The sequence below is a fragment of the Oryctolagus cuniculus genome, chromosome 15 (assembly GCF_051225735.1).
Source record: "Oryctolagus cuniculus isolate XC-2025 breed Fujian yellow rabbit chromosome 15, ASM5122573v1, whole genome shotgun sequence".
NCBI lineage: Eukaryota > Metazoa > Chordata > Mammalia > Lagomorpha > Leporidae > Oryctolagus > Oryctolagus cuniculus.
Genome location: NC_142881.1, coordinates 57,317,371 through 57,344,383, shown reverse-complemented (window position 1 = coordinate 57,344,383; position 27,013 = coordinate 57,317,371).

The window sequence follows — 27,013 nt, the reverse complement described above, 5'->3', positions numbered from 1 at the left end:
AAAATGATACTAACATTCATATGGAAATAAAGGAGACCCCAATAGTTAAAGCAATATTATACAACAAAAACAAAGCCAGAGGCATCACAATACCAAATTTCAAGGCATATTAAAGGCAGTTATAATAAAAATAGCCTGGTATTGGCACAAAACTAGACTTATAGACCAACAGAACAGAATAGAAACTGCAGAAATCAACCCATGCATCTACAACTAACTTATCTTTGACAAAGGAGCTAAAATCAATTCCTGGATCAAGGATGGTCTCCTCAACAAATGGTGCTGGGGAAACTGCATCTCAATGTGAAGAAATATGATAAAATACCCCACCTTACACAAAAATCCACTCAAATGGATCAAAGACCTACATCTCTGCTCCAATACCATCAATTTACTAGAGATCACTGGGGAAACTCTGCAAGATATTTGCATAGGCAAAGGCTTCTTGGAAAAGATCCCAGAAACACAGGTAATCAAAGCCAAAGTTCACAAAATGGGATTACCTCAAGCTGAGAAGTTTTTGCACTACAAAAGAAACACTCAGCAAAGTGAAGGGGCAGCTGACACAATGGGAGAAAATATTTGCAAACTAAGCAACTGATAAAGGGTTAATAACCAAAATTTACAAAATGCTAAAGAAAATCAACAATAACAAAAAAAAATTCATTTAAGAAATGGGCAAAGACTTGAACAGGCATTTTTCAGGAGAGGAAATTCAAATGGCCAACAGACATTTGAAAAAATGCTCAGGATCACTAACCATCAAGGAAATGCAAATCAGAACCACAATGAGGTTTTACCTCACCACAGTTGGAATCCCTCTCATACAAAAATCAACAAGCAACAAATGCTGATGAGGATGTGGGGAAATAAATCCCCTAATCCACTATTTGTGAGACCTAATCCACTATTTGTGAGAAGGTAAACCGGGGCAGCCATTGTGGAAGATAGTATGGAGATACCTCAGAATTCTTAATATAGACCCACCATATGATCCAGCTACCCTACTCTTGGGAATTTAGCAAAATGAAAAAGAAGTCAGCATATGAAAGAATGACCTGTACCCCCATGTTTACTGCAGCTCAATTTACAATAACTTACATATGGAATCAAGCCCAATGTCTATCAACTGAAGACTGGATAAAAAAATTATTGTTTATGCATACTATTGAATTCTACACAGTGATAAAAATGAAATCCTGTCATTTGCAACAAATGGATACAACTGGAAACCATTATACTTAGTGAAATATGCCAATTTCCAAAAGACAAATACCATACATTCTCCCTGATGTGTGGTGATTAATAGAGAATCTAAAAAGTTAATCTCAGAAGTGAAATTGACACATTGAGATACATTGACTTTGAGCATCCCTTGTCTCGAATGTTGAGGAACAGTGTTTATTGCCCCTTTTCTTTTTTCATACTATTTGTTCAACTCTTTACTTAGTGTAGGGTTAATATTATGTGTATAAAGTTAAATGGAATTATGACTTTGTAAAAAATAGCCTTCCATTCACCATTCATATTTTCCTTTAAGAAGGAAATACATTGGTCTAGCAAGGATATTATTTGTGCCTTGAGGCTGGCAAATACAAATGTATTTACCTAAAATACAGTATTCTGCATTTTATTCCTTTATTTTTTTAGAAAAAGTGATACCAACCTGTCTTCTCCAAAGGAAACAGTCAGTGAAGATGTATTGGCTTCATGAATGAAGAACATGTTCTGTTTTGAGATGTGAACATGCTGTGGGGGGTGTCTGCAGTCAGGAGACCGAGTTCTTCATTGTTTACCAACTTTCAGGCAACCAAGACTCAGTGCAGCAACAACAAAAATATAAATTTTCTGTCCTTTCTGTGGCATGGCTTTGTGCTACTGTGGGAACTAACGGTTCATTCAATTGATGGTGTCGTCCCATACATCAGATACAGAATTGTTGGTGATGGATTAGTTACATCTCCTGGGCAGATGAACTCGACCTGATAGGTGCAAGTTTGCTTTGGTCACAGTTGCCTATGAATTTAATTTTAGAATATAAAGCCTTAACTCAAAATTTCATTATGTTTTAGAATCATCACTGCCTTAATGTTCAAACATCTAACGTCTTCTGAGTGAAGGAGAAATGCACGTTTGTTTATGGCATTTTGTAAATAAAAATGCAGTGATCTATCTATGGCTCAAAAATGTTTTGTTAATCCAGCTAATCTGGATTAACAGAATTATTTACAGAAAAATTGAGCATGTAGTAGTTCTTCTTGAACAGTAACTGAATTGTCCTAAGATTATTTGTAAAAACAGAAATCCATTGATTGTAGAAAAGCTAGCATTATTACAAAAAAAAGAATTGGAACAGGAAAGGGAAGAGGAAAAATGGTGGAAATGTGGGCAGGAGGGAGAGTAGGGTAAAAAAGAATCAACTGTTTCTTAATTTGTATATATGAAATGTGTGAAGTTTGTATGCCTTAGGTAATATGATGAGAACATAAACTCATATACCAAATGATGTATTTCTGAATTATTGTTGTTTTCTGTCTTGTAAGTGCTGACAAAGTACTTGTACAGGACTAGGAATCAAAATGATTTGTTGCCACTGTCTAGTGATCAGTGGAATTAAAGCTAGTTAATACCTGAGATTACTTTAACAGGTCAAGGTGAGCAGCCATCTACATGTTCATTCAGAGAGAGAGGGCAGCAACATCCTGGGAGAGGTAAAGGCACTGCTGCTGCCCCTTGGGAACTCTGCCTTTTCCCTTTGTGTTTTATGTGTTGTTACATGTGATCATCTGATGCTATGAATGTAGCTGATTTCATTACATGTGTTAATATTTTTCCTTAATTAGGTAAAATATAGCATAAATAACTTTTGGTATTTCCTCCCTATACTCTACAAGATTTGTCCACACAGCACACTCTGCAGAAAAATAACTGAGAATAGCACACAATCAAAAATATTTATATTAGAAAACTGATTAGAATGCTAAAAAAGAGAGAAAATAAAGAATAGACATTTTTATAGCTTTATAACTTCTTCTTGTTTTTGTTTGTTTGTTTGTTTGTTTGTTTGTTTTCGCTACCAGTACATGAGTATCTGATAATTAGCCAACTACTCTGGTATAAAAGTTGGTCCCCAAAATAAAAATTCATTCACATTTAAGATATTATATCAATTAAGCTTTGGGTTTGTGTGCTAGATTTTTTTTCATTTTGACACAAAACAGTAGTACCCTTTATGGGTCACATTATGATTTGATATGTGTGTACATGTGTAATGATCAAATCAGGATAATTAGCATATCCTTCACTTCAAACATTCACCATGTCTTCGTGGTGAGAACAGTCAAACTCTCTCTTCTGGCTATTTTGAAATCAAAAATACTTTGTTAACTCTACTCACCCTACTGTGCAATATAATTTTTAATTTATTTTTAACTTTTTAGACTAGTTTACTTATAAGGTAGCATCACTCAAAACTGGCCTGCAGAGTTGAACAAGAAAGATGGCTTCCTTTCTCCCCCATTCTATGCTGATAAAAACTGCACTTAGAAAGCACACTGACCAATGTCATCGTACCCCCAACACACACACATACACACACACACACAGTTTTTGTAGAGCTCTTCATTGATATTGATATTAAAAATCACTAAAGATTTTTGGAGTTGAAAGTATCATTCTTTGAATTGTATCTAGGAACTACTCTGAATCTGTTATCAATATATTAATATCACATTAAGATGAGTATTGTTGAGGATTGTGTTGTAATTTTCATGCATTTTTTTGTGATTCTGAGGATCTAATGTATTGATAAATTCCTTTAAGAGAGAGAAATGACAATTTTTTAAATTTTTTTAAAGATTTATTTATTTATTTGAAAGTCAGAGTTACACAGAGAGAGAAGGAGAGGCAGAGAGAGAGAGGTCTTCCATCCGATGGTTCACTCCCCAACTGACCGCAACGGCTGGAACTGCACCAATCTGCAGCCAGGAGCCAGGAGCTTCTTCCAGGTCTCCCACATGGGTGCAGGGGCCCAAGGGCTTGGGCCATCTTGTACTGCTTTCCCAGGCCATAGCAGAGAGCTGGATGGGAAGTGGAACAGCCAGGACCAGAACCAGCGCCCATCTGGGATGCTAACCCGCTGTGCCACAGTGCCGGCCCCAACAATATATTTCTTAATTTATCACTGGGTTGCTTATTAATTCCAGCTTCGTTGAAAGATGTGTTCTATGTCTAGTCAGTTAAACATCCGTGCCTTTCAAAAATATTCCATTAACCATTTTAGGTGTTCTCAAAGTCTCTGAAAATATCCTTTTTCTTCCTTTCAAAATTACTCACAAACAAAATAAAAGATGCATCAATTTAGAGTGAATAAAAAGGAGTCTGATTTCTGAGATTCTGCCAGTATAATTCTATCTCATTAAGTTTGGTAAGATTTCTGGTTCATTTCAGAAGTTGTGAATGCAGGGGAGATCTGATAAGCACAAGTGCTTGAGCTTCAGACTGCTTGTTTCAAATCCTGACTCCTGGCTTCTCAGCTTCCCACCCAGTTTCCTGCTATTGGGAGGCAGCAGGCTCAAGTACTTGGATCCCTGCCTCCCATATGGCAACCCTGATTGGGTTCTAGGATCCTGGCTCCTGCCTAGCCCAATCCTGGCTGTTGCTGGCATTTGGGGAATGAACCGGTACACAGAAAAAAATCTCTATTTATCTCTGTCAGAATCTCTCTTCCTTTGAAATAAAATGAAAATAAAAAAGTAAAAATAATAAAAGAGAAAGTGCCCACAAAATTTTGAAAAAAAATAGCTCTGTGATTTGTGAAAGTTTTTGAAATTCCTGCCACTTGGTATCCTTGTCTATAAGGAAATTCTCAAATACACACTTGAGAGCTGCTGGGATTAAAAAAAAATGAAATGATATATGGCAAAGGCAAACATTAATTTCTGACAAAGAAATTAATAAATGTTAAATGCTATTCCAATATAATAAACTTTATTAAAGATAAGATGATTACTTTCCTAAAGAAGCTTAAAACTTTTCTGCTTCTGTTCTCTTCATTATTGAAAAACAAATAATGTAACTTCAGCTGAGTTAGTTTTGGAATCAAAGTTTGACATCACACAAAGGAATTTAAAGATCCACAGGTTTCACCCTTTGAATCATGCTTGCAGAGGTTGAAAACGTTGTGTAAGAGTCTTTAAAGATATTTTCTTCTTGATTTTTTAACATTTCATAAAATTTATATTAACATTAATTGTATATATTTGTGGAGTACAATGTGACATATGCTATGTACTAATCAAATCGGAATAATTAACATTTTACTCTTCTCATTGTTACATTTTTTATACTCTCCTTTAATAATTAAGATTCACAGTAGTTGCTTTGATGTATTCAAAATCATAAAATATTTTTACATTAGTTTCTAATTAGTATTTCAAGCCTAACAGCTTCAGGGGAGATTTTCAGTGTTTACATGAAAAAGTCTGTACTAATGAGGTTTAATTTTTAGGTTGAAACCACATCAATATTTAAAGCACTTCTGGATATTGTTTCATAAACTTGGTCAATGACATGTAAGGAAAGCCAAGTTTTTGTTAGTCTTTTAATGAGATATTGATAAATTTTTATTTAAGAAATGAGAATCCAACGTCAAATGGAGCAGGTGTTTTTTTTTTTTCATTTATATCATCACAATGAAATAATGTATCAGGCAGCTAACATGAAAATCATACTTTGTCAAAAAAGTTGATACAAAACCATCACTGTTCCATTTCTTCAATTGTATTGAAGCTCAGTTTAACTTTCAATATCAAGCTATCTAACATCTCACATTCATTCAAAATTCCCTGAACAAGATATAAGTCAATTACTTAACTAAGATCTGTGAGATATGTCAACAAATGCAAACTTTGACTAACGTGAGTAACCTCTTTTTTGCACCATTTAAAATCTTATTCATTTAGAATATTTGGTGAATTTTTCTATCACTTATGTATATAATTTGCTGCATTTGTCAAGGAACCTCTCTTTGTCTCTCTTCTCCCCCCCTCACCCTCCTACATATCCATATATGAAAAGAGTTCTTTGGTGTTTAAAGATCCTTTTTAGATGTTTGGTTCACTATTACAAAAAAACGAGTCATGCTTAGAACAGTTTATCAAATGCTAACATTTTCTTGTATTTGTACAACACTTTGAAGGTTAGAAAGATTTAATTACATACAGAAACATATTTTGATCATTTTATATATTCCAAATCCTGTGATACAGTGTGGCAGACACATTCTAAGGAGTCAAGCTCCTGTAAAATCCCTTGCTCTTCAGGGCAGGGGAGGTTAGAATTTCCTTCCAGCCAACAGAATAGTATAAAGATGAAGGATCCCAATCCCTTAATGGCTTTCATTCTAAGACAAATATGATGAGAGGAACTTCCATAATGGGATGCTCTTTCTTACATTATGTTTATAGGATTTTTATCCTGGTCTCCTTGAATTAGGGGATGGAGAGAGCCAGGTAACAAGAAGCTGTGAGGGGTTTCTGTGACCTCCATTTGTAGCCTCCACCTGCCAGACATTAAGAATTGAAGCCCTTCATGACACACCTACAAGGAAATCAATTCTTCCAACAACCTAAATGAGTTTGGAAGCAAATTCTTCCCAGTGAAGCCTCTGGGTGAGATGAGATTGCAGCCCACCTGATACCTTAACCAGGTAAAATCCTGTGGAGAGGAGGCAGTTATGGCTGTGCCTGAATTTCTGACTGAAGAAGCTATAAAATAATAGGTTCCATTAAGTGACTTGGTAGTTAAGCAGCAGACTTGTGACAATTGATTATGCACTTTCAGAAAACGAATAGAGTCATCTTTATTTTATAGGTGAGAAAGTTAAAATTTAGCGAATTGAAGCACTTTGCCTGATGGCATTGCTAATGAGTTCCAAATCTATAAACTAATTCTAGTTTTAACTTCTCTTTCTACTCCTGTCCCCATACATTGCAAATATAGGTGCCATTCATTGAATGATAGTTGGATGCTAGACAATTTTACCCTGTGTAGATATTGCCTCATTTAGCTTTATCCTTAGAAAAACCATTTGAGGAACTTCTATTTTATTGTTTCCTTATGAAAGATGAATTTTTGTTATACCATTGCCTTTTATTTCCAGGTGAGAGGTTAAGTACCTTCCTGAAAGCACCAAGTAAGAATTCAAATACTCTTTTAACTCTGAAAGTCACGCTTTTAGGCACCCTGTAGGATTTCTGTGCTTCTCTTATCCCACCATTGCCTCTGAACCTTGTAGGTAAAGAGACAATGCTGTATTTATCAGGATTAATCACTGCTGATACCACCATTTTCCTTGACATTGTTTTCAGACAATCACAGAAATGAGAGGGATACTTTAAAATTGTCTTTGTATCGCAAGTTTCTACTAAAGGAAATAAAAGCTTTCTTATATATATTTATAGATGTATGTCTTGCATATGTATATTTCCACATATATAAAAGTATAGGCATAAACTATTATTTAAATGAACATCTGGTTAATTAGACTTGAATATAAGGAAAGCAAAAAAATGCTGAAATATTTGTTTCAATAATTATTGCCATATAAATCATTAAAGCAGATTCGCTCAAAACAAAACTTAGATTTTTGAGAAGCAGATCATTTGCATGAGAAAAGGAAAAATGCTTGGGGAGGTTTATTGAAAGAGCTCTCTCCACAGTAAAACTGCTTCTTTTCAAATTCTTGAATGAGTGTCCCAATGGGATTTGCAAGACTTATATTGCTCTGGTTTTAGAGGAAAATTATAGTAGAATGGTTTAAGTTGATGTTAGGTAGACAATAAAAGGAAGTAGTATATTCAGCCACAGCATGCGGGGATAGAAACAATTGACAACGATTCTCAAAAAAAGAATATACCAGTTTCCTTTTACAGTAAATTTGCAATATGCTGACCTACTTAACTTCTTAAATATATAGCAAAAAGACCTCTCCATACTAGTTCAATTTTAGGCATCTGAATATTCACTGGACATAAAATGAAACTATGCCACACTTTCCACTGCAAGCTGAGGAAAGTATTTTAGACAGCAGCTCACCATTTAGGAGATATGGCCCAGAAAGACCAGGTCTGGAATGCTTTCTTTCTCTTTGTTTCCATTTGTGCCTCACCTCTTTAAAATTCTGGGAATAATTAACTCAATTTAATTAATGGATAAAGAGACTGAAATCTATGTATGAAAAGACATATTTAAAAATTAGAAGGCTAGAGAATAGTAACTGGAAGACCAAGCCCCATAATAACCCCCTGTCATTTGTTGTCTGGTACATGGTTCTACCCACAGAACATCCTTGGGGAGCATCTATAATATGTGAATGCAAAATAAATTAGATAATAAATACTATAGAATTCATCCAAGGAAGGATGGTGCAAAAGAATGATGCAAAAGGAAAATAACTTAGCAAATTTATAGTGGCAAGAAATCAGCAAGATAATCACTGATGTTGGAAATTTCTATGAAATTTTAGCAGAAGATGAACAAAATTTTACATTCCTTCATACAGATGTAGGAAGAAAAGTTCTTTATCATTTACAAAGCACAAGATGACTTAGCACTTAAGAATAAAAATACTTTTAACTTCTCTTTAAGACCTTCTATGCCATCAGGTAGATAAATAATACTTTAATATTTGTTTAAGTAAAATAAAAGATTGAGAGGGCTGGCATTGTAGTAGAGCAGGTAAAGCTGCCATATATATATTTATATATATACATTTATATATATGTATTTATATATACATTTATATATATTTATATATATATACTTATATATATATATAAATAAATAAATGGAGGGAGGGAGGGAGAGAGAGAGAGTGAGTATCACCCTTCTGTGTAATAGAACACCAGAAATTATTCCACTTATCTAACTGTAGGTTGATAACAGTTGACCAGCCTATCCCAGCCCCTATTTCTCCAGCCTCTGTTAGCCATTATTCTACTCTCTTCTTCCAGGAAATCAGCTTCCTGAGGTTATACACAGAAAGAAATCATGTGGTATTTGTCATTCTCTACCTGACTTACTTCATTTAACATAATATCCTTCAGACAAATGGCAGTAATTTCAGTTTTTGATGGCTGAATAATATTCCTTCTTATTTATTTAGCATCTAATTTTGACCCTTTCAGTACTGAATGTATTAGCTGCTTAAAAAAACTCAACAATAGAAAAAACTCAACCAATCCAGTTGGGAAATGGGTGAAGGACCTCAATAGACAGTTTTCAAAATAAGAAATATAAATGGGCAACAAATATATGAAAAAATGCTCAACATTACCAACCATCAGGGAAATACAAATCAAAACAATGCCATATCACCTCACCCATGCCAGAAGGGCTAAAGTTCAAAACACAGAGGATAACAAATGCTGGTGAAGATGTGGAGAAATGGGAAGATTTATATACTGTTGGTGGGAATATAAATTAGTGCAGCTAATGTGGAAAACAGTGTGGAGATTTCTTTTAAAAATAGCAATATATTCAGCATTCTTACTACTGGGTATATACCCAAAGACATGAACATATTGTATCAAAGAGATCCCTGCACCACCATGTTTATAACAGCATGGTTCACAATAGTCAAAATTTGGATTCAACTAAAGTGTCCATCAACAGATTAATGTATAAAGAAAATGTGGTGTGTGTGTGTGTGTGTGTGTGTGTGTATATATATATATATATATGCAATGGAATATAGCTATAAAAAAGAATGAAGCCCTATCATCTTCATCAAAATGGATGTAACTGGAGGACATCATGTTGAATGAAATAAACCAGACACACAAAGACAAATACCACATTCTCTCTTACATGTGGGAGCTAAACTTTTAAAAAGAGAAAAAAAAAAGAAAAAGAAATGTTTGCATGTATCAATATTGCAGAAAATATAGTTTTGTAGATCTTTGTCAAATCAGTGGTTAAGAAAGTCATACTACTAAAGTTTTAATGATTTGTGGGGACTTTTAAATGTACTGCATGTGAGTAAAATAGTCATTATTCATTCACTTACTGTTCATAGCCATTGTTTTTATTCCCACTAAACTAGGGTCTTTTTAACACCTTATTCAGTGAAGCACTAACCTTTTTTACTGTAAAGTAAATATAAAGTGTTAACTCAAAAACTAAAAAAAAAACAATAAACAGATGGAAAGAAGGTGGAAGGAAGGGGTGGTGAGAGAAGCAGGGAGGAAGAAAATACCATAATATAATATATCTGAAGGAAGTGAAATCACTTTGTCAAAATGTTATCTGTACTCTCATGTTCACTGCAACACTATTCTTATTGCCAAGATTCCGGATATCCATCAAGTGACACGTGAATAAAGAAAATATGATCCATACACACATACGCAAATGAACACAATGGAGTACTATCCAGCCATCAAAGAATGAAACTGTGACATCTGCATCAAAATGAATAGAACTGGAATCATAATGTTAAGCAAAATGAGCCAGACACAGAAAAGCAAATACCATATGGTCTGTCTTATAAACGTAAGTTAAAAATATTAGTCAAATTGAACTCAGAATAATGAGACTAGCAAGGGGGTAGGGGTAGGGGAGATAACAGGTATGGAAATAATCCCCAGAGTTCCACAGCAGACAGAGGGACAACTAAGGTTCACAGTAATGCATTTTACAAGGCAGAAAGAACTGGAAGAGAGGAGCTGATGGACTACAAACACAAAGATCATGAAACGGAAAGGCTCACTGCTTGATTTTAATTGATTTATACTTTGTCTATATGAACAAATATTGCACTATATCCCATGAGAATGTACAAGTATTGAATATTAAAATTTTTTGAATTATAAATTGAAAATATTTAAAGCAAAAATAAAATTCGACTTTTGTCTGTAGAATTATGTATAAGTGAAGCATTTAGAATCACTGTAGTTTTTAATAAATGATAGTGAAAATAATAGGATAATAATATGACATGATGATGATGGTAATATACAATATCTACTTATGTTATGCCAGTTAAGACTCCTGTATCCTGTATTGGAGTGCATGGTTTCAGTCCTGGCTCTGTTCCAATTCCAGCTCCCTGTCAATGTGTACTGCAGGAGACACACAAGGATGGCTCAAGTGCTTGAGTGGAAGACCTGATTTGAGATCCTGGCTCCTTTTTTGAAAGTTTATTTATATAAAACGAACAGATTTCATATATTTCACGGACACAGACTTAAGAACATCATGATACTTCCCCCTGTCCCTTCCTCTATACACCCTCCCTCCCTCCTTCCTTTCTTATTTTTCTTTTAATTTTTGCAATGGCATATTTTCAATTTACTTTATAATCAGAAGCTTAAACCTCCCACTAAAGAAAGAACTCAACATGTAGTAAGTAGAAAAGCCACTGTTCCTCAAGAGTATAGACGAGCTATAAACAATAATCAAATCTCAAGATGTCAATTTCACTCACATACATTACATTTTTTAGTATTCTATTATTAGTTATCAAAGATCACAGATAACATTTATCTTTTGGGGACTGGCTTATTTCACTAAGCATAATGGTATCTAATTGTATCTATTTTGTTGCGAAAGACAGGACTTCACTCTTTTTATGGCTGAGTGATATTCAATAGTATACTACATTTTCTTTATCTTGTCATTATTTGATGAACTGGGTTGGTTCCATGTCTTAGCTATTGGGATTTGAGCTGCTGTAAACATGGAAGTACAGGTAATTCTTTCATAAGCTGATTGCATTTCCTTTTGGTAAGTCCCCAGGAGAGGTATAGCTGGGTCATATGGTATGACCCAGGCACTTAGGGAGTAATATAGCAGATGAACAGTCATCCTTCTCTCTTGCTCTGTGTGTGTGTGCGTGTGTGTGTGTGCCAGTGAAATAAAATTAAAATAAATACTTTTAAAATAAAAGATGCATTTACTTAAGAATTTGTTAGTCCATTCTGTTACAGGATGAAGCCTGTTGTTGTAATTGTTATTGGCAGAAGAAAAAGCAATGGATCCTTTTCAGTGTTGAATTAGGAATACATACAAGGATATAATTTTATTGGTGTTGACATTTGCACAACTCCTTATATTTATAAAGTGATCATACTCCACTGAAATGACTGGTTGCTGTAAACACAACATTATAAGCTTTAATGATCACATTAATATTAATCTATCATAATTCCAGGTCAAGATAAAATAGTAAAATAACCATTTAAATCCAATTACTCACACTATCTACTTTATTGCTACTGCCTTAGATATGACAGTTTGCTTTTATTTTAGGTCTAGATATGATATTTTCTCCCCATCTGATTTAAAGAGTCTGAGAGTACTTTCTGTGGGTGTTTAAAGTCTAAGAATATTAAAAAATTGAATTTCTCCCTGAATTTTATCACATTGATTTTTTTAAACCAGAAAGAGATTATCCAAAAATAGATCTCTTAGGACAAAGCCTCACTTCAGTGTTCATTCTGACTTACAAAAAGATGAATATATATAGCAACCACTTAGAAGTGAATATATACATGAATAAGAGCTTTATTCCTTTGATTTTTGTTTAAAAATCCTCCTCTCAGAGATGAATGATGACTGTAAATACTCTTAAAAATTCGGGGATTTTTAAAAACTCACTTATTTAAGAAGCATAAAGGTGTAAGCTTAAGATGCACATCTTAAGTCTTTATACCTTATTTAAAAATTCAACATTGTGTTTTTATTCAGGACTCATATGAGCACTGCTAAAGCCCAAGTTAGGAATTCAACTCTAAACAAAACAGGATTTGTTCTTGGAAAAGCACCACTGTCTTATACTTTCTTCCTCATAGCTAGAAATGCTCACAAAAGCATTTAGGAGGATTTCATTGTCTTATTGTCTATGAAACCCATCTTAAAGGATTAATAATTATCTTTCTACCTAAAAGAGTAACTTCTCTTCTTTTTAGGAAAAGCACAGATATTGAAATTTGTGATATATAAAACATACAAAAAGAGCAGCTGTTTGGTGCAGCGGTTAAGATGCCTCTTGGGATGCAGCATCCCTTATCAGAATCTGAGTTCAGGCTCCATTTTTGATTCTAGTTTCATGCTAATGTGCACCTGGGAGCCAGCAGTTGATGGCTCAGGTCGTTGGGTCTTTGCCATCCACACAGAAGACTGGAACTGAGTTCCCAACTCCTGGCTTCAGCCTGGCCCAGATCTGGTAGTTGCAAACATCTTGGGAGTGAACCAGCAGGTGGAAGATCTCTCCTTTTGTCTGTCTGTCTGTCTGTCTCTCTCAATCTCTTAGGGTATATGTGTGTGTGTGTTTCTGCCTTTCCTACACTCGAGTTCATGTTCTATTCAGAGACATGAACAGTTATTTAATTATGAAAAATACTAATGTAAATTATGTTCACTTCAAAGAAACTGTTTTTCATTATTTAAGAAGCAGAGGACACAGAGAAAAAGACAGACAGATGGTCAGAAAGAGAGTACCCATCCTCAGGTTCAGTTCCCAAACACCTGCAATATCTGTGGCTGCGACACAACTATTTCTTCATACTGTGAGTATACACAATAAAAATAAATTATTTAGTTACCTGGTGAAACCTGGAAATTGTTATGCTTTCTGGGAATAAGGAATAATGAAGAGGACATGCAATGGCTGTTAAAATCAAAACTTGGAAATTTAATCCAAGTATCTTCCAGGGGTGGCAAAATCCCAATTACCTGAGACATAATTCGCTGCCCCCAAGGGTGTGCATTAGCAGGAACCTAGGCCAAAAGTGGAGCAGATACTCAAACCCAGGCACCCTGGGATGTTGGTGTCCCAAGCAGCGAAGTGCCTGATTCAAGGGCCTCTTTTGCAGACAATAATTCCATTCCTGAGTGTTCTGTTTTCATTGCTGTATGGACCATGAACAAGGCTGACCAAAATCACTCCATTTTGAAATGTAAATTGGAGTAACTCTGGCTAAACAAATGACATCAGTGAGGGACTTAGCAGTTGAACACACAGAACCAGGGCTCAGTTCCGAGGATGGCCTAAGGGAGATGTTGCATGACACAGAGATTCATAAAGTTAAGTACAAGGAGACAACTCAACTTCAATGGCCTTTCAAGGAGAGAAGGAACTTTGACTGAGTGCACCAGGCAATGCTGGCTGCATGGCATTGACAACTGTCAGCTGCTGTGTGGCACTCTGCCCAAGTGACTCTGCAAGCACATTGGTCCAGGGGGACCATGATCTCAACAGACTCGACACCTGCCTGCCTGGTGACCTGAGTCTCCCAGATGACAGACTCCACCCTTCTGCTCCTTCCTTTCCTCCTCACTTGATGTGAGTGGCATGCATTACAGACTAACCTGATGCATTTTCTGTTCATGATTTGTTTGACTAGTACACCTGTCATGGTGGAATGACCTGTATGGTCACCTTATCAGGAGAGAATATCTCCCAGTTAGGAGTGCTTGCTTGCACGACAATTGTCTAGTCAGCTTCTAGACATCCCATCTCATAATACATGACCTTGGAGATTAGGATTTCAATAAATGGATGTTGGGAGGACACAAAAATTCAGATCATGGCACATCCATATAAAGGAAAGTTGGAGGTTGATTATGATTGGAGATTATATGTATCAATGAAATCAATGTATGAAGGAAAATTCTGTTGTTGTTACTATATATCTATATGTGACTAATGTTTACAGCAGGGAAATTTTCTGTATCAAAAAATAGAATGATAGAGTAAGTTCTTACAGGATAGAGACAACTGAGCCTTAAAATTACAATTTGAAGAATTATCATGAGCATCAAGTATGGTGTCTCAGCATCTGCTTGATGATAAGAATATGAATGCACATTAAGGAAAATTATATTGAAAATACATGTGGAATGTTGCAATTAGTAAACCCAATTTTTGCCAAGGAAGACTTAAATCTCTAAGTAAGGAATGAAGGTACAACTAGATGCAGACCTCAAGGAGAACATCAACATCAACATTCGAAAAGGTATCTGAGAATAATTTGTAAAGCAGATAACCAACAACAAATAGGATGAAAGTGGCATAAGGCCTGATGTGGGATTGAAAATAATAAACTTGAACTCCAGAATAGTAGTCTTTGGTTGCCAATTCTAAAATCTGGGAAGGCACCCTCAAACTATTTCTTCATACTGTGAATACACCCAATAAAAATAAATTATTTAGTTACCTGGTGAAACCTGGAAATTATTATACTTTCTGGGAATAAGGAATGATGAAGAGGACATGCAATGGCTGTTAACTTGGTATGGGAAAGAGACATAAGGGAATTATCCTGTAATGTATGGAAATATTAAGGAATTGTGATTAGAGAATAGGTGTTCAGAGTTCATGATGTAGAAAGTACAACAAATTTCTAAGAAGTAAGAAGCTCCAGGGTTTAACCATGCTGATTTTTTCTGAGCCATGAATACTGAGGATCAAAACCATACTTGTAGTTAAGAATAGCTTTGAAGACAAGGTTTTAAAAATGTCTGTCTATAAATTCAAGCTATTGAACGTTCAGAATTATCTGAAGCAGAACGAGAAGTCAAAGTTAGGAGGACTGAAATGTTGTAAGTGTATGGGATCAGAGAGAAGGAGAAATACATGAAGTTATATTTTAGCATCCAAACTGACATGCATGCAGGCAACAAATGTTAAACATGTTGGGAGCCAGGATATAACATAAAAATGGGGACTGCCCCAGGAAAACCAGGGTGGATATATGACTACTTTTAGGTATAAGGAAATGGCATGAACTTCAACAATGAATCTTTCCTAATTTGTTTGTCTTGCAAGATGTGGAAAAAGAAATTATTTGAAAGGGAACTGTTTGGACTGGGAAGAATTCTAACTCCCAACCAAGGTGATGGTACAAGTGGAGAGGGAGAGGCAGGAACACACAGTAATGAAAGGAAGCCATGGCTCCCAGTGAGACAAGTTTCCAGAGTTAGAATGTTGGCATGGGCATAAAGACAGAAGGTGATATCCCCCAATGTGCCACTTGGTTCCCCCATCATGACACGTATTACAATGTATTATAGTTACCTGTCCATTTCAATGCACTGCCTATGAGACTAAATTTCATGAGGATAGCTTCTAAAAAATCTTATATTAAAACTTCAGATACTGGCAAAATATATAGATTATATTAGGCAAATGAAGCCAATGTCTTAATTGAGTACATAAATGAAAAAGAATTGGAACCTGATCTGCAGTGGAATGATGAACACTGGAAAATGAAGAATATGATAACAAGGATTAAAAATAATAAAAAGACTATGGAAATGATTGGACCCTGAAATGGCCTACAATATAAGCATGTAGCATCTTTCAAAACTTGTTGTATAGGACTACTTGGCGTCAGAAGTGGAGAAGAAAACACTAGTGTGTTCCTAACAGCATTCAGATTTCATTTTAGTGATTTAAGAGGACTATTTGATTTGGTACAAACCAGTATGAACAAAGCCTTCTCAGATTTGAATTTGTATATCCATGTATAAAAAGCAGAATCTTAACTTCTTCTGAATTAGAAAGACCTAACTCCAGAATAATTTCCATGAGGTTTGGGATTTCCTTGTACAACGGGAGCCTGGAAAGCTAGAAGGGTAACTTAGACAACTTAAACATTTCCAAAGTAATTTTAACTGATATGATTCTGAAAGTACAATGTGTTTCCTGGGCAACCAGTAGTGGCTAGATGCAAAAATGGTGGCAGCCAAATCCAAAATTGGCTATGGTGTTGATCTCAAGATGAGGAAAGACAGAATAAAGAAGTTGAATTCAAAGGAAACAAATCTCTGTAATAATTCCATCATTGATTCAGAAAATATACCAACATTTTTAAGTTGTATCCTCACAGAAAGTTAAGAAAAACGAATTTTCTAAATGTCTATAATAAAACAATGTAGTTGTGACTAGTTCGCTGAAGTTACCCTTCCATGAAAGATCTGGAAGGATAACTTCAGCAAACTATTCCCATTCCTCTACTGTATGAAGACTACCCAAATTCTTGTAAAACTTTCATAAGAATTTTACTAGGAAATTAGAGTCAGGTCACCCTTACTTCATATATAGAGTCAGCCATTCAATTTTGGTTAATTCATTTATAACAGTTACTGCTTTGAAATAAGAAAAAAAAAGTATATCTGCCTTATGGAGCTTCTGTCTTTGCAAGGAGGAACAATCAAGAAATATAGTATCAGATAAGAACAAATACTGTAAAAAATAAAACAAGGAAACGTTTAAAGGGGTTTGACAGTGGAGAGGGTGCCTTCTGTCTGTTCAGTGAAGTGTGCAGTAAAGACTGGCAGAGCAAGTGCAAATTTTAAAATATACTTTAGAAAAATACATGACTCCCAGAAAAGTGTCTTTAAGACTCAGCATTTTCCAAGAGCAGTACTTATGGATATTTTAATGACTTGTTAAAGTCATAAATGCATGCTTTTTATGGCTTTAATTACAGAGCAAATTTCCTAATGTTATAAAATCCTGAATGGCTGTTGGTAGGAAATCCTCCTAATAATGTGATGGTGTTCAGACAATACACAAAATGGCTATTAATGAGCTCTGGCAAAAGTCATTGCCTGATTACTTACTTGCTTGAGGCAATTTGACATAGAAATGATATTAACTGAGCTGGGCTTTTATTCTGGCCTTAGCCCCAGCTAGATGAATGTGAAAAAACTGCTTTGGTTCATTCTTTTATTCTGTAACACAACAGGATTGCGTAAGAGGGAATCCTGACTACTCAATCTTGTGCTAGAAACTGTCTAAATGAGATGAAAAGAGACCAGGTATTATATTCCAGCCTCTGTGCACAGAGGGAATGCAAATGAGCGTCGGGTGTGATGTAATACAAAATCAAGCATTTTCAGTTCCTGGAAACAAGTGGTCACGACTCCCCACCTCCCATGCTCTTTTGCTAATAAGACCTTGTGGGATAAACAGTGATCTCATTCAGGGGAAGCTTGAGAATTTCAAAGTAATAAAGTGTTTATTATGCCTAAGGCCAAAGCCAGGAGCCAGGAAGTTCTTACAGATCTCCCATGTGGAAGGGTGTGGCCCAAACACTTGAGCCATCTTTCACAGATTTTCCAGGCTCATTAGCAGGGAGCTTGATTAGAAGTGGAGAAACTGGAACACAAACCAACACCCCTATGGGATACCAGTCACAGGCAGTGACTTTACCAGCTGTAACACAACACCAGCCTTTTTCTCTTCACTTTTAAATATTGACACTCAGCTGGAGTGGTAGAATTTATGTATCCTGATGTCCTGGAAAAGGCATCTAGTGGTTTGAATATTAAGTATATAGTATTTATTACTTCATTTTCTGATTGAGTTGAAGATATTGTATTTTTTTGAAATTTCAGATCATATTAAATGAGATCACTAACAATAATGTTAGTTTTATTAAAGAGCCAAGTATTATATTGATTCAGAGCAAGACTAATTGATCACACATTTAGATGTCACAAAAATTAATTCTAGTTTAATGACATTGGTTTATGCTTTATAATTAAGTTATCATCTATTTTTCCCTACTGCTATAAAATTCAAAACTATTCATGAATTCAAACAAAGTTTCCACCAAAAATCCTGATCTTTTGATCTGAATTTTCTACAAGCTTTTTGAATTACCCTTACTTATTTGCAAAGTATTTAATGTGATATATTAGCTAAGGTTTTGTTTTCCAGAGATAATGTTTTGGTTGGCCTGTAATGACTCTTGTTTGTATTTTAAACCATGAACAGACTTCAACTTTAGTTAAGCAAAACAAACAATCTTACATTTTAGTGTAACAAAAACTGTAGGGAGACAATTTTAATATCCCTCAAATAACTTCATTCCTTTTAATGCAAAAATATATATTTTAGAGTAAATTTAACAGTAATTGTCAGCATTCACAATGGGATATCTATTGCACGCTTGTATTGTACTCAATTACAGTTAAGTGCATTATATAACGTATTAACGATTATACCAAATGCAGGTAAGCACTTTCCTGAGTGCTTTTTTACAATATTGTATGTTTGCATTATTTCCCTTTCTATTAGAGTTGCAGCCACAACTAGCACTTCATAACTGCAGGTGCCTTTTGAGAAAATTTGGAACTCTCAATTAATTTTACAGCTAAAAGCCAGAAATTGCCACTCTTCTTCTCTTAGTAGTGAATTTTATGTTGCAGTATAAAAACTGGATGTAAGCTATTTTTACATCCTGCTTTGGGTCTGATGAATAGCTGTCATTTTCTCAAGTCATTTTGAACTTACAGTCACAAAACTACCTGATTAGCAACCTGCCTAAGTAGAGTTCATGGTAAGGCGCACAAGGCAGCAGTAGCTAGATGAGAAATTTGTTCCAGTTTGTTGCTTGCTGCTCAGCTGATTGAAAGTTTAGAATAGAAAAAGCTTCTTTATTGATGACAATAGGTTTGGACAGTGACCTTTGCAATCAATGAAATCTGCCCTTTACCTGCAGAGTTTTGGATCCAACATGGATTTCATCTGAGGCCCTCCCCATTCTGCATTATAGTCATGGAAAAAGTTACCTCAGCTCTTGAATTTTAGTGATAAGAATAATCAAAAATCAGAGGAGCTAGCTTTCAGTGACTCCTGGCTGAGGTGAGATACATGTATTTTTATCTAGTAAATCAAAGTGATAGTTTCTAACAGTGGGATAATACATATTTTGTACCTCAGCTATGTCTTATAATAAAACAAATCTTCAGGTCATAGTTGAGGATATTTATGGTTTATCTACAAAAAGATAGAAAAACAAAGAAAAAGTATATCAGATATAACAGATAATATTCCCCAAGAACGAAAACTTTAAGAGGACATATGTAGGTAGGTATAGGAAAATAATAACTAGTACAGGAAAATATTTAGTGTGTGTGTTTTATATGTGCACATGAATTTCCAGTTAAGTTAGCATAGAAATAATTAGTCTAATGAATCAAAAAATGGAGTGATAAATTTATCTTTAGCTGATTTTTAAATATTTAGCAAATTTCCTGTGAGTGAGAATGTTAAAAAATCAGACAAAGATGACATGGCTACAATGCATGAATACAAAGGAGTAAAACACAGAAACATGGGAAGGAAAAATCAATTCAGAATGCAGATTCAAAAAGGTGAAGTAGGCAGCAGGCATTGTGGGAGAGTGAGTTCAGCCACTTCCTGTGGCACCTGCATGACATAGTGGAGTGCTAGGTCAAGTCCTGGCTACCTGAATTCTGATTCCAGTTTCCTGCTCATTCATCCTGGGAGGCAGCAGGTTATATTTCAAGCACCTGAGACCCTGACATCCATGTGAGAGATCTGGAATGAGTTCCAGGTTCCTGGCTTGGGCTAGACCAGCACTGCTTGCTGTGGGCATTTGCAGCATGAATCAGCAGATGGAAGATATTCTCTCTGTCTCTGTCTCTCGCTGGCTCACTCATTCAAGGGGTTGAGAACGAATCAATAAACATTTTAAGAAATAAAAGTGAGGCCAGTATTGTGGTGCAGCAGGTTCGGGTACCACTTGTAATGCAAGCTTCCCATATTGCAGTGTTGGTTTATGTCCTGGATGGTCTACTTCTAAACCAGTTTCCTGCTAAAGCACCTGGGAGAGCCACGGAACATAACCCAAGAACTTGGACCCCTGGCCACCCATATGGGCAACCAGGATGGAGGTCTTTATTCCTAGCTTCAGCCTGGCTTAGACCTGGCTGTTCAAGCGATCTGGAAAGTGAGCTAGTGAATGGAAGCTCGCTCTCTCTCTCTCTCTCTCTCTCTCTCACTTTCTCTCTCACTCTGCCTTTCAAGTAAATAAAAAGTAAGGAAATAAAGGAAGAAAGGAAGGAAAGCTGAGGCTGCTACCATTGGGAAGGCAATTGTGTCCCCGACAAGTTCCACTTTTATATGGATAGATCAGAAGCCCTTTGGTTTTAGACAAAGGAATAAACTCCAGGGTGATTCAAGGTCTCTTCTAGGGCACAATTACACAAATAAGATTTAGTTATCCAATAAATCTCTGATTATATTGTGTGATTTATAAGCAATTTACCAAAGCTAGTGAATGCATATAAGAGGGCAACCTGGGAATCTGTGCAGATATGAAAGTTTGAATGTATTAAATAGTGAAGTCCACATCGATTATACAGCCTATAACTAAAAGTGCTCATCAATTCATTTCCTACATCTAACGCATGCATTTAGAAACATTCAAAGATATTTCAAAAATTCACAGAAAATGGAATAAAAGAGAAGTTTATTTTAGGGCAAAAATTTTTGAAATCCATGCATATGCGTATTCAAAAGCTAATACAATTTTTTCTTTATGAAAAGCCTATCAAAATTTCCTTTGGCACCCAAATTATTATCTTTTGATTCCATTTTCCACAAATTTTTTGAAGTATTTTTGCAAACCCAGTTATTGTTTGATTTTCTTTGAGCTATTTTTTATAGTTTCTTTCTCTCTGGTAACTCTTTACCCATATTCTCTTTAATGCCAACTATATTCATTGACTAGGTTTGTCATCACTAAGTAGTATAGGCTGGATGCCTTAAGTAACAGAAATGAATTTTTCCACACTCTGGAGACTAGCTGTCTGGGATGAAGGTGTCATCAGGGTTGGATTCTTCTAAAGATTTCTCTCTTTGGCTTAGAGGTGCACATCTCCTCTGTGTACCTCATCATGTCTCCCTCCATTTCTGCGTCCTAGTCACCTCATTTTATACGAGTATTAGTCATAGTGGATTAGGGCCCCCACAAGAACTCACTTCACCTTAACTACTCCCTTTAAAGACTTTTCCTCCAAATAAAGTCACATCCTTAGGTCCTGGCAGAGGTGGGGGAGCAGAGGGTAGTTAAGACATAAACAACAGAATTGAGAAAACACACTTTAGCCTGTAACACTTAGTACATGATCTTATGTTCTTACTGTTTCTGCAGGATGTTTTATATCCAATTTAAAATGCAGTGATGAAAGCAAAGTCATCCCCATCACTTTCCCGAGAGCACTGACAGAGAATGACTCTCCAACAAATGAGAGAAGTGGGCAAATTTTCCCAGTCTAGTTGAAATGCTCAGTGCCAGCATGGAAGGGTCAGGTGCATTCTTATTTACCAACATATACTTAATCTATCAATAATGTCCATTATAGTGTATCTACTATTATTTATTAATTATTAATGTCCATTAATAGTAGATAAATGATGAGGTTTCTTAGTATGGTTTGGAGTAACATTTTATGAGAGAAAATTGCTCAAATAATTCCTTGTGGTTTTAAGCATAAAGAGAAGTAGAAAAAAAATTAAAGAGGCAGGATTTATTTTAAATGAGGTACTAGAACAGAAGTCTTAATAAGTTTGTGAATTGGAAAATATGCATTCACTAATGTGAATATATTCAGTTGTGAACAACACAACTTTGAGTGTCAAATGGGTAATTATTTTTTAAATAGTCTCCAGGATAGGCAAGCACCAATTTTTACACACAATCATTTATCCAAATATACAATAGTTAATCATGTGTAAGCATGTGGAAGAATTAACTGTGTCCTTCGCTCTCTTTCTGGTTCTTCATCTAGTACATAGGAAATATGTGCATTTTCTCTCAGCCATCCACACAACTAAAATTGAAAACTAAAAAATGAACTACAATTAGTAGTAAAGATTTCATCTAAGGGGGCCGGCACTGTGGGGCAGCGGGTTAAAGCTCTGGCCTGAAGTGCCGGCATCCCATATGGGCGCCGGTTCTAGTCCCGGCTGCTCCTCTTCCCATCCAGCTCTCTGCTATCCAATTATATCCTGGGAAAGCAGTGGAAGATGGCCCAAGTCCTTGGGCCCCTGAACCCACGTGGGAGACCCAGAAGAAGCTCCTGACTCCTGGTTTCGGATCAGCGTAGCTCTGGCCATTGTGGCCATTTGGAGAGTGAATCAATGGATGGAATACTCCCCCTCCCCCTCCCTCCCTCCCTCTCTCTCTCCCTCTCACTGTCTGTAACTTTACCTCTCAAATAAATAAAATTCTTTAAAAAAAATCACCTGATGCCCTCTGGTATACACTAGCACAAAATGAATTGGGGATAGAGCTGAGATTCAAACCCAGACACTCTAATACGGGATGTGGACATAGTAAGCAGTATCTTCACTGCTGTGACGAATGCCCTTCTCCTGTTCTCTAATGTTTCAACAGAAATATAAGAGATTTCAGGCATTTCCAAGGGAATTTAAATCCCACCAAATAGCACAAGCTGTTTTAAATGGAGGCAAAGGGAGAATGAAAATTAAGAATAGTGATCAGTTTTCTGGTCATTTGATTTGGTACCTAAATATTTAATAATAAATGTCCCAGAGTCAAAGTGAAAAGAAGAGATTGATCGTTAAGAGAATCTCCAAGGTCCTACAGATAAATGTTAACTAATTGTCTAGAAGATAGCGACTACTGGAATCAATTTGGGGTATACAATTTTTCCCATGGAAGCTCATGAAGACACTATTGAGTTAAATAAATGAAAAATAACCTGAACGATATCTTTAAAACATATCCCAATTAATCTTTTTCATAAAAAGATGTTTCAGCCTAGAACTGATGGTATCTTAGAGCTCAACAGATGTAGTTCTTCAGTTGGCAATGTGTTACTTTGTGTCAAATTGACTTTAAAATATTGTTAACTCTTCTAAGCAATTTTCCAAGGTTTCGTCTCTTTTACTTCACAGATAAATGCTCATACATTTTCCCAGGATCACAACAGTGTGTCAAGTGGCTTTGTCCATAGCAACGTTCAGCCAGGACTGGGCCAGGCCAACGTCTGGCGCCAAGAACTCCATCCTGCTCTCCCACATGTGTGTTAGGGGCCCAAGTATTTGGACCATCTTCCATGGCCTTATCAGGCCCATCAGCAGGGAGCTCAGTTGGAAGTGGAACAGCCAGGATTTGAAGGCATACTTGAAAATGAGACATCCGTATCACAAGGGGCAGCTCAACATGCTTGTGCCACAATGCTGGCCCCTTCATATGACTTCTTGAAGTTTAATATTAGGTATTATTGTCTTTTGTGGTTATCATTAGTATAATTTTTCTTTAAATTTTCCATCTGTTTTTTATATTAAAAATATTCTTTTTCATATAATTATTTTGCATGCTTTACTTTTGCCAAACTTTGCTCTTCTAAAAAGTTCAGCTGTTTCCTTTGGGCATTCAAGATACATCATCATATCATCATATACCCCAATTTCTAGATATTTACTAACCTCTTAGGGAGCTGTTTTCAGAAAAAAGCTTTTACATATCCATTAACAAGTGAATAACCAAAGGTGTATTTTGCTGAGAAGTATATCTTTCAAAATTAGAAAGCCCAACAGACAACGATAAGGACATTACAACATATTCACTCACTCTTCATAGGATTAGATCTTAGATGACATGATGCATTTGCCTCCTATCTCTCTCATTCCTAGATCTCAGAGTTACTGTCATAACAAATCTCATTTGCTGTTAGTCTCTTTAAATATGAAGATGAGTCATAGTGTGATTTTTAAAAAAAATATTTTGGAAGTTTGGAGACCATTTTACAACTCAGAGAAACTCACATTCTTTGTACAAAGTGTAATAATGATATTTTATCTTCCATTTCAGTAGCCTTCATCCTGTGACATTCGTAAACATTTTATATGAGGCTGTAAAGGTAATAAAACTAACAGACAAAATCACTTCAATTTGTCTTCATATATCAATGAATTACATATGTCTGTTTCTTTCTTGATCCTCTTAACGCAGCACATATTTAATAGTTGAAAAAATCCAATATAGTAAATGTCAAATTCAAAGGTATTTCCTGAAATGAATTCTGTGTATAAAATATACATCCATCTATGAAAACTCATCAAGTGGCAATAATCCTTCCTCTGTGAGGTTTTTCTTCCCCGTATCTCATCCCAGCTTTTATGGGAGCACATATGGACAAAGCGTGGCGTCACCCGTCGGTGTGTTATGCCCACTCTCATTTTAGAGCTCTCTCATTACTATACCTAATTTAAATCCCTTTTGTGAACCATCTGTCAGTAAATTATAGTTTGGTGGCCCTTGATGATGCATGAAACTAGGAATTACATCCAAAAAATATGGCTTGCTGCAAAATATAGTTAATTAAAAAGCTTTTAAAAGAAAAATATGAAGATTTTTAATGCATGAACATTCCATAAAATAATTCCTGGGAGAGTTTTGCTAATTCCAAACTTTTTTTTTTGAGTTTAGTTTGAAATCAGTGACAGTTGTATACAAATTATTCTACCCAATTTTGTCCTTGAGGAATAAGAAATTGCTATAATGACATTTACCATTTTATTAACTCATTAAAGAGAAATGTGTGAAGAATAGATGAGGAGTTCTTTATAGAGTCTAACGATTTAATACTTTGCTTTGAGTTTATTTGCATCTATCTGCATATCTTATAGGATATACATGAATATGTATGTATTATTATGTTGTTCTCTGAACTCCAATTTAACTTGATATCTACCTATAACCTGTTAAAAATAGGAAAGGTACTTTTTCCACAGTTCTGCTATTCAATGCAGAAATATTAACAGCATAAAAATTGCTCAACATACTCAGTGTCATATACAATTTCCCAAGAAACAAGATTCTGTCAACATAGTCACTGGCATCGTGTCAGAATTCCTTGGCAGCTGACAAGCAGGATGAGGGTGAGGCAGTCGGTCAAATCCCTTCATGATGCTGCAGACACTTACCAAGCAGCTGCTCTTATGGGAGATAAGGCTTGTGAAGAATTAGCCGCGTGGGTAGGGACGAATAGGAACTGCCCACACGATTTTGAGGTGTACTGCGACAGATATTGGGCTACGAGTTAGCTGAGTTTTGGGCCCAGCTCTATTCATGTGCTATACAGTAGAATAACCGTAGTGGACAACAATTAACTATATATTTCAAAATTTCTATCAGAAGATTTTGAATGTTGCCAATACACAGAATTGATAAATGTCAGGGGTGGTAGGCATGCAATCACTCTGATCTCATCATTAGATATTACAGACAAGTATATCACACTGTACCCCATAAGTAAGCACAGTTTCTATGTGTCAATCAAAATGAAAAATGAAAAATATATTTTATGTATTTCTCATATTTTCAATACATAAAATGAAAACATGATAGGGGGTGTTATGGTGCAGTAGTTTCAGCTTCCACCTGCAACACTGGCATCCTATATGAGCTCTGCTTCAAATCCTGGCTGTTCTACTACCCATCTGGCTCCCTACTAACGCACCTGGGAAATCAGAGGAAGATGGCCCACTGCTTGGGCCCCTGCACCCACATGTTAGACTCAGAAGAAACTCCTGGCTTTGACTTGGCCTAGCCCTCTCCATTGGGGCCATTAGGGAAGCAAACCAGTGGATGGAAGATATCTCTCTCTTCTTCTCTGACTTTCTGTCTCTATAACTTCCTTTCAAGTAAATAAAAAAGAAAGCATAAACATGATATAGGAAAAATATTAAAATGTTTTTTTAAACTGAAATATACTAATTAAATGTAATGTATTATTAATTGCAAACTCCCTTAATCTAACTGTGAGCCAGGTTGTGGACTGATTCCAAGACAACATTATTGCCTGGTTTAACAGTTTATTCTATTTATACCATATGAGTTCTTATGTAATTTTTATATGGGTGCTCATGTTTTATTGGTTTCTGTCATATTTAGTTATAAAATAATGAGTACAGATTATAAAGATAAGACTTGTGACAAAACACACTGGAACTTTTAAGAAAGCAACAGTTCAGTTATAAATAAAAGTGAGCAGAAAGCAGTACATAAGGGTGGCTGAAAAGTCATTCCCATAGTTTCTTGAATGATCATTTTACCACCTGGGCAATTCCTGTATAATTTAATCATCATTGGATTGATTGTGCTTCTTCTTAATGCTTATAGTTATTTCACTAAGGTGTCAAAATTCCTTGTAATTA